We start from the raw sequence: 16,158 nt of genomic DNA, 5'->3' as shown, positions 1-16,158 counted from the left end.
TAAGTCTCTTTATGTTTATCTGGGATCTCTCTAGTAGTTAAGGTAGTTTATTTGTAGTTATTTGTTTATCTTCGTCATTAATAAATGACAATATTCATCAAATCATAACTTGTAGTGTTTAAAGGATTAAAAATTAACAAAGCTGCAGGACCAAGATGGAACTGGTTTCCATACATTTTAGCATAAGATAAATGGAGGACATAAAGGGTGTTTTCTGTTCAAATGTTAACTCCAAGAGGATTCTTTTTCATTATCAACAGTGTATATTATGTAATTAGTATATTTTTCTTTTTTAGCTTAAATACTTTAATATAAAAAAAAATATGTAGATAAGGCTCCCCACAAGCAAGTGAGGATGATTTTTAATAACTTTTTTTTTCATTGCTAAAACTGTGACTTTTTTTGGTTATTATGATGCATACATATTTTTAAGAGATGAATCAAAAAAGGTAACACTTTAAATAAAAAAAACGGAAGGGTTTGTTTAATCAGCAGTAAAATTATATCACTTACTAGAGACACCACAAATTTATCTTTTCTTCGTCAACTCAAAATGAATCCAACAAATATCTTTCCTCACTTAAAATCGCCGTTTATTAAAACTTCTGGTATTATAAACTATTTCCGCCCAACTCTAATACTTAATAAACAGGACGACATGAAGGGTGTTTTCTTTTCAAATGTTAATTGCTTGAGGATTTTATTCATTATCAACAGTATATATAAGTATATTTCTCTTTTTTATCTGATATATTTCAATATTACAGAAAATATGTTGATAAGGCTCAAAACAAGCAAATGAGGATGATATTTAGTAACTTTTTCTTTCATTGCTCAAACTGTGACTTTTTTGGTTATTTTGATGCATACATATATTTAAGAGATGAATCAAAAAAGGTAACACTTTAAATAGGAAATGGGATGGGTTTGTTTTAGCAAGAAGAAAATAATATGACTTACTAAAGACACTACAAATTTTTCTTTTCTTCCTCAACTCAAAATGAATCCAACAAATATCTTTCCTCACTTAAAATCGCCTTTTATTAAAACTTCTGGTATTATAAACTATTTCCGCACAACTCTAATAATCAAAAAACAGGACGACATGAAGGGTGTTTTCTGTTGAAATGTTAACTGCAAGAGGACTTTATTCAAAATCAACAGTGTATATTAGTATATTTCTCTTTTTTATCTTACATATTTCAATATTACAGAAAATATGTTGATAAGGCTCAAAACAAGCAAATGAGGATGATATTTAGTAACTTTTTCTTTCATTGCTCAAACTGTGACTTTTTTGGTTATTTTTATGCATACATATATTTGAGAGATGAATCATAAAAGGTAACACTTTAAACAAAAAAAGGGAAGGGTTTGTTTTAGTAGCAACGTTTTCTTTCATTGCTCAAACTGTACTATTTCCGCACAACTCTAATAATCAAAAAACAGGACGACATGAAGGGTGTTTTCTGTTGAAATGTTAACTGCAAGAGGACTTTATTCAAAATCAACAGTGTATATTAGTATATTTCTCTTTTTTATCTTACATATTTCAATATTACAGAAAATATGTTGATAAGGCTCAAAACAAGCAAATGAGGATGATATTTAGTAACTTTTTCTTTCATTGCTCAAACTGTGACTTTTTTGGTTATTTTTATGCATACATATATTTGAGAGATGAATCATAAAAGGTAACACTTTAAACAAAAAAAGGGAAGGGTTTGTTTTAGTAGCAACGTTTTCTTTCATTGCTCAAACTGTACTATTTCTGCACAACTCTAATAATCAAAAAACAGGACGACATGAAGGGTGTTTTCTGTTGAAATGTTAACTGCAAGAGGACTTTATTCAAAATCAACAGTGTATATTAGTATATTTCTCTTTTTTATCTTACATATTTCAATATTACAGAAAATATGTTGATAAGGCTCAAAACAAGCAAATGAGGATGATATTTAGTAACTTTTTCTTTCATTGCTCAAACTGTGACTTTTTTGGTTATTTTTATGCATACATATATTTGAGAGATGAATCATAAAAGGTAACACTTTAAACAAAAAAAGGGAAGGGTTTGTTTTAGTAGCAACGTTTTCTTTCATTGCTCAAACTGTGACTTTTTTGGTTATTTTTATGCATACATATATTTGAGAGATGAATCATAAAAGGTAACACTTTAAACAAAAAAAGGGAAGGGTTTGTTTTAGTAGCAATAAATTATATCACTTACTCAACAAGCAAATGAGGATGATATTTAGTAACTTTTTTTCTTCATTGCTCAAACTGTGACTTTTTTGGTTATTTTATTTAAGAAATGTTAACTGCAAGAGGACTTTATTCAAAATCAACAGTGTATATTAGTATATTTCTCTTTTTTATCTTACATATTTCAATATTACAGAAAATATGTAGATAAGGCTCAAAACAAGCAAATGAGGATGATATTTAGTAACTTTTTCTTTCATTGCTCAAACTGTGACTTTTTTGGTTATTTTTATGCATACATATATTTGAGAGATGAATCAAAAAAAGGTAACACTTTAAACAAAAAAAGGGAAAGGTTTGTTTTAGTAGCAATAAATTATATCACTTACTCAACAAGCAAATGAGGATGATATTTAGTAACTTTTTTTCTTCATTGCTCAAACTGTGACTTTTTTGGTTATTTTATTTAAGAGATCTTCTTCTAAATGTGTATTCATCAATGTTCAAAATCAACAGTGTATATTAGTATATTTTTCTTTTTTATCTTACATATTTCAATATTACAGAAAATATGTAGATAAGGCTCAAAACAAGCAAATGAGGATGATATTTAGTAACTTTTTCTTTCATTGCTCAAACTGTGACTTTTTTGGTTATTTTTATGCATACATATATTTGAGAGATGAATCAAAAAAGGTAACACTTTAAACAAAAAAAGGGAAGGGTTTGTTTTAGTAGCAATAAATTTTATCACTTACTCAACAAGCAAATGAGGATGATATTTAGTAACTTTTTTTCTTCATTGCTCAAACTGTGACTTTTTTGGTTATTTTATTTAAGATAAGGCTCAAAACAAGCAAATGAGGATGATATTTAGTAACTTTTTCTTTCATTGCTCAAACTGTGACTTTTTTGGTTATTTTTATGCATACATATATTTGAGAGATGAATCAAAAAAGGTAACACTTTAAACAAAAAAAGGGAAGGGTTTGTTTTAGTAGCAATAAATTTTATCACTTACTCAACAAGCAAATGAGGATGATATTTAGTAACTTTTTTTCTTCATTGCTCAAACTGTGACTTTTTTGGTTATTTTATTTAAGATATCTTCTTCTAAATGTGTATTCATCAATGATAATTCTGTCTTACTTAGTCTTTAGGGTATTCATCAATGTTCGAAATCAACAGTGTATATTAGTATATTTTTCTTTTTTATCTTACATATTTCAATATTACAGAAAATATGTAGATAAGGCTCAAAACAAGCAAATGAGGATGATATTTAGTAACTTTTTCTTTCATTGCTCAAACTGTGACTTTTTTGGTTATTTTGATGCATACATGTGACTTTTTTGGTTATTTTGATGCATACATATATTTGAGAGATGAATCAAAAAAGGTAACACTTTAAACAAAAAAAGGGAAGGGTTTGTTTTAGTAGCAATAAATTATATCACTTACTCAACAAGCAAATGAGGATGATATTTAGTAACTTTTTTTCTTCATTGCTCAAACTGTGACTTTTTTGGTTATTTTATTTAAGAGATCTTCTTCTAAATGTGTATATATCAATGATAATTCTGTCTTACTTAGTCTTTAGGGAGATCCCACTGCCTGTCTGAAATTAGGTGCTTAATAAGTCTCTTTATGTTTATCTGGGATCTCTCTAGTAGTTAAGGTAGTTTATTTGTAGTTATTTGTTTATCTTCGTCATTAATAAATGACAATATTCATCAAATCATAACTTGTAGTGTTTAAAGGAGTAAAAATTAACAAAGCTGCAGGACCAAGATGGAACTGGTTTCCACACATTTTAGCATAAGATAAATGGAGGACATAAAGGGTGTTTTCTGTTCAAATGTTAACTCCAAGAGGATTCTTTTTCATTATCAACAGTGTATATTATGTAATTAGTATATTTTTCTTTTTTAGCTTAAATACTTTAATATAAAAAAAAATATGTAGATAAGGCTCCCCACAAGCAAGTGAGGATGATTTTTAATAACTTTTTTTTTCATTGCTAAAACTGTGACTTTTTTTGGTTATTATGATGCATACATATTTTTAAGAGATGAATCAAAAAAGGTAACACTTTAAATAAAAAAAACGGAAGGGTTTGTTTAATCAGCAGTAAAATTATATCACTTACTAGAGACACCACAAATTTATCTTTTCTTCGTCAACTCAAAATGAATCCAACAAATATCTTTCCTCACTTAAAATCGCCGTTTATTAAAACTTCTGGTATTATAAACTATTTCCGCCCAACTCTAATACTTAATAAACAGGACGACATGAAGGGTGTTTTCTTTTCAAATGTTAATTGCTTGAGGATTTTATTCATTATCAACAGTATATATTAGTATATTTCTCTTTTTTATCTGATATATTTCAATATTACAGAAAATATGTTGATAAGGCTCAAAACAAGCAAATGAGGATGATATTTAGTAACTTTTTCTTTCATTGCTCAAACTGTGACTTTTTTGGTTATTTTGATGCATACATATATTTAAGAGATGAATCAAAAAAGGTAACACTTTAAATAGAAAATGGGATGGGTTTGTTTTAGCAAGAAGAAAATAATATGACTTACTAAAGACACTACAAATTTTTCTTTTCTTCCTCAACTCAAAATGAATCCAACAAATATCTTTCCTCACTTAAAATCGCCTTTTATTAAAACTTCTGGTATTATAAACTATTTCCGCACAACTCTAATAATCAAAAAACAGGACGACATGAAGGGTGTTTTCTGTTGAAATGTTAACTGCAAGAGGACTTTATTCAAAATCAACAGTGTATATTAGTATATTTCTCTTTTTTATCTTACATATTTCAATATTACAGAAAATATGTTGATAAGGCTCAAAACAAGCAAATGAGGATGATATTTAGTAACTTTTTCTTTCATTGCTCAAACTGTGACTTTTTTGGTTATTTTTATGCATACATATATTTGAGAGATGAATCATAAAAGGTAACACTTTAAACAAAAAAAGGGAAGGGTTTGTTTTAGTAGCAACGTTTTCTTTCATTGCTCAAACTGTGACTTTTTTGGTTATTTTTATGCATACATATATTTGAGAGATGAATCAAAAAAGGTAACACTTTAAACAAAAAAAGGGAAGGGTTTGTTTTAGTAGCAATAAATTATATCACTTACTCAACAATTTCATTGCTCAAACTGTGACTTTTTTGGTTATTTTTATGCATACATATATTTGAGAGATGAATCATAAAAGGTAACACTTTAAACAAAAAAAGGGAAGGGTTTGTTTTAGTAGCAACGTTTTCTTTCATTGCTCAAACTGTGACTTTTTTGGTTATTTTTATGCATACATATATTTGAGAGATGAATCAAAAAAGGTAACACTTTAAACAAAAAAAGGGGAATCAAAAAAGGTAACACTTTAAACAAAAAAAGGGAAGGGTTTGTTTTAGTAGCAATAAATTATATCACTTACTCAACAATTTCATTGCTCAAACTGTGACTTTTTTGGTTATTTTTATGCATACATATATTTGAGAGATGAATCATAAAAGGTAACACTTTAAACAAAAATAGGGAAGGGTTTGTTTTAGTAGCAACGTTTTCTTTCATTGCTCAAACTGTGACTTTTTTGGTTATTTTTATGCATACATATATTTGAGAGATGAATCAAAAAAGGTAACACTTTAAACAAAAAAAGGGAAGGGTTTGCTTTAGTAGCAATAAATTATATCACTTACTCAACAAGCAAATGAGGATGATATTTAGTAACTTTTTTTCTTCATTGCTCAAACTGTGACTTTTTTGGTTATTTTATTTAAGAGATCTTCTTCTAAATGTGTATTCATCAATGATAATTCTGTCTTACTTAGTTTTTAGGGAGATCCCACTGCCTGTCTGAAATTAGGTGCTTAATAAGTCTCTTTATGTTTATCTGGGATCTCTCTAGTAGTTAAGGTAGTTTATTTGTAGTTATTTGTTTATCTTCGTCATTAATAAATGACAATATTCAAAACAAGCAAATGAGGATGATATTTAGTAACTTTTTCTTTCATTGCTCAAACTGTGACTTTTTTGGTTATTTTGATGCATACATATATTTGAGAGATGAATCAAAAAAGGTAACACTTTAAACAAAAAAAGGGAAGGGTTTGTTTTAGTAGCAATAAATTATATCACTTACTCAACAAGCAAATGAGGATGATATTTAGTAACTTTTTTTCTTCATTGCTCAAACTGCCTGTCTGAAATTAGGTGCTTAATAAGTCTCTTTATGTTTATCTGGGATCTCTCTAGTAGTTAAGGTAGTTTATTTGTAGTTATTTGTTTATCTTCGTCATTAATAAATGACAATATTCAAAACAAGCAACTGAGGATGATATTTAGTAACTTTTTCTTTCATTGCTCAAACTGTGACTTTTTTGGTTATTTTGATGCATACATATATTTGAGAGATGAATCAAAAAAGGTAACACTTTAAACAAAAAAAGGGAAGGGTTTGTTTTAGTAGCAATAAATTATATCACTTACTCAACAAGCAAATGAGGATGATATTTAGTAACTTTTTTTCTTCATTGCTCAAACTGTGACTTTTTTGGTTATTTTATTTAAGAGATCTTCTTCTAAATGTGTATTCATCAATGATAATTCTGTCTTACTTAGTCTTTAGGGAGATCCCACTGCCTGTCTGAAATTAGGTGCTTAATAAGTCTCTTTATGTTTATCTGGGATCTCTCTAGTAGTTAAGGTAGTTTATTTGTAGTTATTTGTTTATCTTCGTCATTAATAAATGACAATATTCATCAAATCATAACTTGTAGTGTTTAAAGGAGTAAAAATTAACAAAGCTGCAGGACCAAGATGGAACTGGTTTCCACACATTTTAGCATAAGATAAATGGAGGACATAAAGGGTGTTTTCTGTTTAAATGTTAACTCCAAGAGGATTCTTTTTCATTATCAACAGTGTATATTATGTAATTAGTATATTTTTCTTTTTTAGCTTAAATACTTTAATATAAAAAAATATGTAGATAAGGCTCCCCACAAGCAAGTGAGGAAGATTTTTAATAACTTTTTTTTCATTGCTAAAACTGTGACTTTTTTTGGTTATTTTGATGCATACATATATTTAAGAGATGAATCAAAAAAGGTAAGACTTTAAATGAAAAAAAAGGAAGGGTTTGTTTAAGCAGCAATAAAATTATATCACTTACTAGAGACACCACAAATTTATCTTTTCTTCGTCAACTCAAAATGAATCCAACAAATATCTTTCCTCACTTAAAATCGCCGTTTATTAAAACTTCTGGTATTATAAACTATTTCCGCCCAACTCTAATACTTAATAAACAGGACGACATGAAGGGTGTTTTCTGTTCAAATGTTAACTGCAAGAGGATTTTATTCATTATCAACAGTATATATTAGTATATTTCTCTTTTTTATCTGATATATTTCAATATTACAGAAAATATGTTGATAAGGCTCAAAACAAGCAAATGAGGATGATATTTAGTAACTTTTTCTTTCATTGCTCAAACTGTGACTTTTTTGGTTATTTTTATGCATACATATATTTAAGAGATGAATCAAAAAAGGTAACACTTTAAATAGAAAATGGGATGGGTTTGTTTTAGCAAGAAGAAAATAATATGACTTACTAAAGACACTACAAATTTTTCTTTTCTTCCTCAACTCAAAATGAATCCAACAAATATCTTTCCTCACTTAAAATCGCCTTTTATTAAAACTTCTGGTATTATAAACTATTTCCGCACAACTCTAATAATCAAAAAACAGGACGACATGAAGGGTTCTTTCTGTTGAAATGTTAACTGCAAGAGGACTTTATTCAAAATCAACAGTGTATATTAGTATATTTCTCTTTTTTATCTTACATATTTCAATATTACAGAAAATATGTAGATAAGGCTCAAAACAAGCAAATGAGGATGATATTTAGTAACTTTTTCTTTCATTGCTCAAACTGTGACTTTTTTGGTTATTTTTATGCATACATATATTTAAGAGATGAATCAAAAAAGGTAACACTTTAAATAGAAAATGGGATGGGTTTGTTTTAGCAAGAAGAAAATAATATGACTTACTAAAGACACTACAAATTTTTCTTTTCTTCCTCAACTCAAAATGAATCCAACAAATATCTTTCCTCACTTAAAATCGCCTTTTATTACAACTTCTGGTATTATAAACTATTTCCGCCCAACTCTAATAATCAAAAAACAGGACGACATGAAGGGTGTTTTCTGTTGAAATGTTAACTGCAAGAGGACTTTATTCAAAATCAACAGTGTATATTAGTATATTTCTCTTTTTTATCTTACATATTTCAATATTACAGAAAATATGTTGATAAGGCTCAAAACAAGCAAATGAGGATGATATTTAGTAACTTTTTCTTTCATTGCTCAAACTGTGACTTTTTTGGTTATTTTTATGCATACATATATTTGAGAGATGAATCATAAAAGGTAACACTTTAAACAAAAAAAGTGTAGGGTTTGTTTTAGTAGCAACGTTTTCTTTCATTGCTCAAACTGTGACTTTTTTGGTTATTTTTATGCATACATATATTTGAGAGATGAATCAAAAAAGGTAACACTTTAAACAAAAAAAGGGAAGGGTTTGTTTTAGTAGCAATAAATTATATCACTTACTCAACAATTTCATTGCTCAAACTGTGACTTTTTTGGTTATTTTTATGCATACATATATTTGAGAGATGAATCATAAAAGGTAACACTTTAAACAAAAAAAGGGAAGGGTTTGTTTTAGTAGCAACGTTTTCTTTCATTGCTCAAACTGTGACTTTTTTGGTTATTTTTATGCATACATATATTTGAGAGATGAATCAAAAAAGGTAACACTTTAAACAAAAAAAGGGGAATCAAAAAAGGTAACACTTTAAACAAAAAAAGGGAAGGGTTTGTTTTAGTAGCAATAAATTATATCACTTACTCAACAATTTCATTGCTCAAACTGTGACTTTTTTGGTTATTTTTATGCATACATATATTTGAGAGATGAATCATAAAAGGTAACACTTTAAACAAAAATAGGGAAGGGTTTGTTTTAGTAGCAACGTTTTCTTTCATTGCTCAAACTGTGACTTTTTTGGTTATTTTTATGCATACATATATTTGAGAGATGAATCAAAAAAGGTAACACTTTAAACAAAAAAAGGGAAGGGTTTGCTTTAGTAGCAATAAATTATATCACTTACTCAACAAGCAAATGAGGATGATATTTAGTAACTTTTTTTCTTCATTGCTCAAACTGTGACTTTTTTGGTTATTTTATTTAAGAGATCTTCTTCTAAATGTGTATTCATCAATGATAATTCTGTCTTACTTAGTTTTTAGGGAGATCCCACTGCCTGTCTGAAATTAGGTGCTTAATAAGTCTCTTTATGTTTATCTGGGATCTCTCTAGTAGTTAAGGTAGTTTATTTGTAGTTATTTGTTTATCTTCGTCATTAATAAATGACAATATTCAAAACAAGCAAATGAGGATGATATTTAGTAACTTTTTCTTTCATTGCTCAAACTGTGACTTTTTTGGTTATTTTGATGCATACATATATTTGAGAGATGAATCAAAAAAGGTAACACTTTAAACAAAAAAAGGGAAGGGTTTGTTTTAGTAGCAATAAATTATATCACTTACTCAACAAGCAAATGAGGATGATATTTAGTAACTTTTTTTCTTCATTGCTCAAACTGCCTGTCTGAAATTAGGTGCTTAATAAGTCTCTTTATGTTTATCTGGGATCTCTCTAGTAGTTAAGGTAGTTTATTTGTAGTTATTTGTTTATCTTCGTCATTAATAAATGACAATATTCAAAACAAGCAACTGAGGATGATATTTAGTAACTTTTTCTTTCATTGCTCAAACTGTGACTTTTTTGGTTATTTTGATGCATACATATATTTGAGAGATGAATCAAAAAAGGTAACACTTTAAACAAAAAAAGGGAAGGGTTTGTTTTAGTAGCAATAAATTATATCACTTACTCAACAAGCAAATGAGGATGATATTTAGTAACTTTTTTTCTTCATTGCTCAAACTGTGACTTTTTTGGTTATTTTATTTAAGAGATCTTCTTCTAAATGTGTATTCATCAATGATAATTCTGTCTTACTTAGTCTTTAGGGAGATCCCACTGCCTGTCTGAAATTAGGTGCTTAATAAGTCTCTTTATGTTTATCTGGGATCTCTCTAGTAGTTAAGGTAGTTTATTTGTAGTTATTTGTTTATCTTCGTCATTAATAAATGACAATATTCATCAAATCATAACTTGTAGTGTTTAAAGGAGTAAAAATTAACAAAGCTGCAGGACCAAGATGGAACTGGTTTCCACACATTTTAGCATAAGATAAATGGAGGACATAAAGGGTGTTTTCTGTTTAAATGTTAACTCCAAGAGGATTCTTTTTCATTATCAACAGTGTATATTATGTAATTAGTATATTTTTCTTTTTTAGCTTAAATACTTTAATATAAAAAAATATGTAGATAAGGCTCCCCACAAGCAAGTGAGGAAGATTTTTAATAACTTTTTTTTCATTGCTAAAACTGTGACTTTTTTTGGTTATTTTGATGCATACATATATTTAAGAGATGAATCAAAAAAGGTAAGACTTTAAATGAAAAAAAAGGAAGGGTTTGTTTAAGCAGCAATAAAATTATATCACTTACTAGAGACACCACAAATTTATCTTTTCTTCGTCAACTCAAAATGAATCCAACAAATATCTTTCCTCACTTAAAATCGCCGTTTATTAAAACTTCTGGTATTATAAACTATTTCCGCCCAACTCTAATACTTAATAAACAGGACGACATGAAGGGTGTTTTCTGTTCAAATGTTAACTGCAAGAGGATTTTATTCATTATCAACAGTATATATTAGTATATTTCTCTTTTTTATCTGATATATTTCAATATTACAGAAAATATGTTGATAAGGCTCAAAACAAGCAAATGAGGATGATATTTAGTAACTTTTTCTTTCATTGCTCAAACTGTGACTTTTTTGGTTATTTTGATGCATACATATATTTAAGAGATGAATCAAAAAAGGTAACACTTTAAATAGAAAATGGGATGGGTTTGTTTTAGCAAGAAGAAAATAATATGACTTACTAAAGACACTACAAATTTTTCTTTTCTTCCTCAACTCAAAATGAATCCAACAAATATCTTTCCTCACTTAAAATCGCCTTTTATTAAAACTTCTGGTATTATAAACTATTTCCGCACAACTCTAATAATCAAAAAACAGGACGACATGAAGGGTTCTTTCTGTTGAAATGTTAACTGCAAGAGGACGTTATTCAAAATCAACAGTGTATATTAGTATATTTCTCTTTTTTATCTTACATATTTCAATATTACAGAAAATATGTAGATAAGGCTCAAAACAAGCAAATGAGGATGATATTTAGTAACTTTTTCTTTCATTGCTCAAACTGTGACTTTTTTGGTTATTTTTATGCATACATATATTTAAGAGATGAATCAAAAAAGGTAACACTTTAAATAGAAAATGGGATGGGTTTGTTTTAGCAAGAAGAAAATAATATGACTTACTAAAGACACTACAAATTTTTCTTTTCTTCCTCAACTCAAAATGAATCCAACAAATATCTTTCCTCACTTAAAATCGCCTTTTATTACAACTTCTGGTATTATAAACTATTTCCGCCCAACTCTAATAATCAAAAAACAGGACGACATGAAGGGTGTTTTCTGTTGAAATGTTAACTGCAAGAGGACTTTATTCAAAATCAACAGTGTATATTAGTATATTTCTCTTTTTTATCTTACATATTTCAATATTACAGAAAATATGTAGATAAGGCTCAAAACAAGCAAATGAGGATGATATTTAGTAACTTTTTCTTTCATTGCTCAAACTGTGAGGATGATATTTAGTAACTTTTTCTTTCATTGCTCAAACTGTGACTTTTTTGGTTATTTTTATGCATACATATATTTGAGAGATGAATCAAAAAAGGTAACACTTTAAATAAAAAAAAAAGGAAGGGTTTGTTTAAGCAGCAATAAAATTATATCACTTACTAGAGACACCACAAATTTATCTTTTCTTCGTCAACTCAAAATGAATCCAACAAATATTCAAAATCAACAGTGTATATTAGTATATTTCTCTTTTTTATCTTACATATTTCAATATTACAGAAAATATGTAGATAAGGCTCAAAACAAGCAAATGAGGATGATATTTAGTAACTTTTTCTTTCATTGCTCAAACTGTGACTTTTTTGGTTATTTTTATGCATACATATATTTGAGAGATGAATCAAAAAAGGTAACACTTTAAATAAAAAAAAAAAGGAAGGGTTTGTTTAAGCAGCAATAAAATTATATCACTTACTAGAGACACCACAAATTTATCTTTTCTTCGTCAACTCAAAATGAATCCAACAAATATCTTTCCTCACTTAAAATCGCCGTTTATTAAAACTTCTGGTATTATAATCAACAGTGTATATTATGTAATTAGTATATTTTTCTTTTTTAGCTTAAATACTTTAATATAAAAAAAAAATATGTAGATAAGGCTCCCCACAAGCAAGTGAGGATGATTTTTAATAACTTTTTTTTACATATATTTGAGAGATGAATCAAAAAAGGTAACACTTTAAATAAAAAAAAAGGAAGGGTTTGTTTAAGCAGCAATAAAATTATATCACTTACTAGAGACACCACAAATTTATCTTTTCTTCGTCAACTCAAAATGAATCCAACAAATATCTTTCCTCACTTAAAATCACCGTTTATTAAAACTTCTGGTATTATAATCAACAGTGTATATTATGTAATTAGTATATTTTTCTTTTTTAGCTTAAATACTTTAATATAAAAAAAAATATGTAGATAAGGCTCCCCACAAGCAAGTGAGGATGATTTTTAATAACTTTTTTTTTCATTGCTAAAACTGTGACTTTTTTTGGTTATTTTGATGCATACATATATTTAAGAGATGAATCAAAAAAGGTCACACTTTAAATGAAAAGAACGGAAGGGTTTGTTTAAGCAGCAATAAAATTATATCACTTACTAGAGACACCACAAATTTTTCTTTTCTTCGTCAACTCAAAATGAATCCAACAAATATCTTTCCTCACTTAAAATCGCCGTTTATTAAAACTTCTGGTATTATAAACTATTTCCGCCCAACTCTAATAATTAATAAACAGGACGACATGAAGGGTGTTTTCTGTTCAAATGTTAACTGCAAGAGGATTTTATTCATTATCAACAGTATATATTAGTACATTTCTCTTTTATATTAGATATATTTCAATATTACAGAAAATATGTTGATAAGGCTCAAAACAAGCAAATGAGGATGATATTTAGTAACTTTTTCTTTCATTGCTCAAACTGTGACTTTTTTGGTTATTTTGATGCATACATATATTTAAGAGATGAATCAAAAAGGTAACACTTTAAATTAAAAAGGGAAAGGTTTTAGCAGCAATAAATTATATCACTTACTCAACAAGCAAATGAGGATGATATTTAGTAACTTTTTACTTTATTGTTCAAACTGTGACTTTTTTGGTTATTTTGATCCATACATATAGATGAATCGAAAAAGGTAACACTTTAAATAAAAAATGGGATGGGTTTGTTTTAGCAGCAATAAAATTATATCACTTACTAGAAACACCACAAATTGATCTTCTCTTCGTCAACTCAAAATGAATCCAACAAATATCTTTCCTCACTTAAAATCGCCTTTAATTAAAACTTCTGGTATTATAAACTATGTCCACCCAACTCTAATAATCAAAAAACAGGACGACATGAAGGGTGTTTTTTGTTCAAATGTGAACTGCAAGAGGATATTTTTTTTTCATTATCAACAGTGTGTATCAGTATAATTCTCCTTTTTAGCTTATATGTAGATATGGCTCAAAACAAGCAAATGAGGATGATGTTTAGTTACTTTTTTTTCATTGCTCAAACTGTAACTTTTTTGGTTATGTTTATGCTTATATATATTTAATTTTATGCATACATATATTTAAGAGATGGGCAGCATGTACCGTGATAAAGAGGTGAGGTTTTAGGTGATGACGTAATTGATAGGGTCTCCTAGAGGGTATTTTAAGAACAGTGCAATTATAGAGGTTGTTTCTGATTGGTTGTTTTAGAGAGGTTGTATTATAGAGGTGATTTTTCATCACTATTTTTAGAAAAAGGTAGCAATATAGAGGCCGTGTTTTCATAAGAGGATTGAATATAGAGGTGATGACGTAGTTACTATTGAGGCCTTATAGAGGGGGACTTTTTAGAACAGTAAATTTAAAGAGGTTGTGTTCTCATTGGAGGATTGAATATAGAGGTGATGATATAGCTATTTATAGAAAAGGTTCTGTACACAGCTTTTTTGTTATCGTTATATTTAGAAAGGTATTGTTATAGAGTTCGCATAGAAATATATTAATTATAGAGTTGATAATTATACAAGATAATGAGCATGCGCAAAAGATTTTTAGTTTATTCATTGATGTGGAAAATTGAATCAAAGTCGTTGGTTTGACGTTGGTTTGACAAGTCGGTAAAGGAGATTTTAGAAAAGTGACCCGAAACGGTTACGATTTTGCCGACAGCTGGGATCTTAGAAATTTTATTAAAACGTACAGTTATGGCTCAGTGAGCGCCTGATATGAAACACGATGAATGCAAGGCAGAGAGAGTTATCAATGGAAAAAAAAAGTTCATATTGACAATAATGTTCACACTCTGTTAGTTCCATACGAAGATAGGAAAGGTGAATGGATGAATTATGCCATTGATAGAGCCCATTTTAGGAAAAGAGTTCAACAGAAAAATAATCTTTTTTACCGATATCAAATGAAGTTATAAAAGGTCAACTGAACTTAGATAAAAAAAAATGTTTATTTTAGTGAAACTTTTCGACTGTAAAATCTGACGCGTATTGATTTGATATATAATGTTTACTTTGACTCTTTTTTTCAAGAGAGGATGGAAGAATATAAAAAGTGAGTGTAGACTAAAAACTATGTCCGTTTGTTTAAACAATTACGAACTTTTTCAAAAAGATGTTTTTCTGTTACATCGATATGAAAGTGTAACCATTTACTTTGATTGATTAAAAACATAATTAAGAACAATTATTTAACGATCTACATTTTGCTAAAAAAATATTTATAAGAAAGTTTTTGGAGGGTTTACAATGATGTGACGGTATAATAGGTGCATAGATATTTTTTGTTAAGAATAGTATATTTGTTGTTGTTTTTTTTTAAAATACAAAATCATCTTTCTTCATTACTTTTTAAAGGTTTCTTATAAATACTTTGCTTGAAATATCATTAATGACATAAAAATACTTTTAAGTAAGTAAAAAGATCAAAATAAATCTCTTCATTATGGAAAATCTTCTATGAACAAAAAAAAAAAGAATTTTGATAAATACCCTCAACAAATTTCATTTGAAAGATTTTTAAAATAAACTTTATTTAATGCCTTTAGTTTTTTTACTCAAGTGTATTGAAAAAATAAAGTTATTTTTATTTTACAGATGTATTATAATGTATTTTTGTTGTTGTTTGTTTTTTTAATAAAAAGTCATCTTTTTTCATTAGTTTTTAAAGGTTTCATATAAATGTTTTGCATGAAATATTAATGACATAAACACATGTATATTTTATTGTTTCAAATGGCGTTTTTGGAATTGTATATATATAAACGATGATTTTTTTTCACACTAGTTTCTTTCTACATTAGGCTTTAATAAAGAAAAAGTAAAATTAATAAGTGTTATTCTTTTCTTTCAGTAATGTTTATTTTCATACACATTTCATATATTAGGTTGTTGGACATGAAAAAAGATAAAGATTGTAGAACATGAAAATAGATAAATATATTGGTCTGGTT

At 27.9% G+C, this 16,158-nt stretch overlaps 1 protein-coding gene across 5 annotated transcripts in view; it reads right to left on the bottom strand.

Moving 5' to 3' along the window:
* The window catches only part of LOC117689865 (uncharacterized), a 37,212-nt gene that overhangs the window by 10,197 nt on the left and 10,857 nt on the right, over positions 1-16,158 (bottom strand). For 2 of the 5 annotated variants that reach the window (XR_010708901.1, XR_010708902.1), the window contains exon 1: positions 514-639. The exons of the other annotated variants lie outside the window; for them this stretch is intronic. The gene's annotated coding sequence lies outside the window, so the exon portion shown is untranslated. Of the gene's footprint in view, positions 1-513; positions 640-16,158 lie in introns of those variants that run through there. 5 annotated transcript variants of the gene reach the window in all.

This window comes from Magallana gigas, chromosome 8 (assembly GCF_963853765.1).
Source record: "Magallana gigas chromosome 8, xbMagGiga1.1, whole genome shotgun sequence".
NCBI lineage: Eukaryota > Metazoa > Mollusca > Bivalvia > Ostreida > Ostreidae > Magallana > Magallana gigas.
Note: the sequence above shows the minus strand (reverse complement) of the source record. Positions and strands in the feature narration are given on the sequence as shown.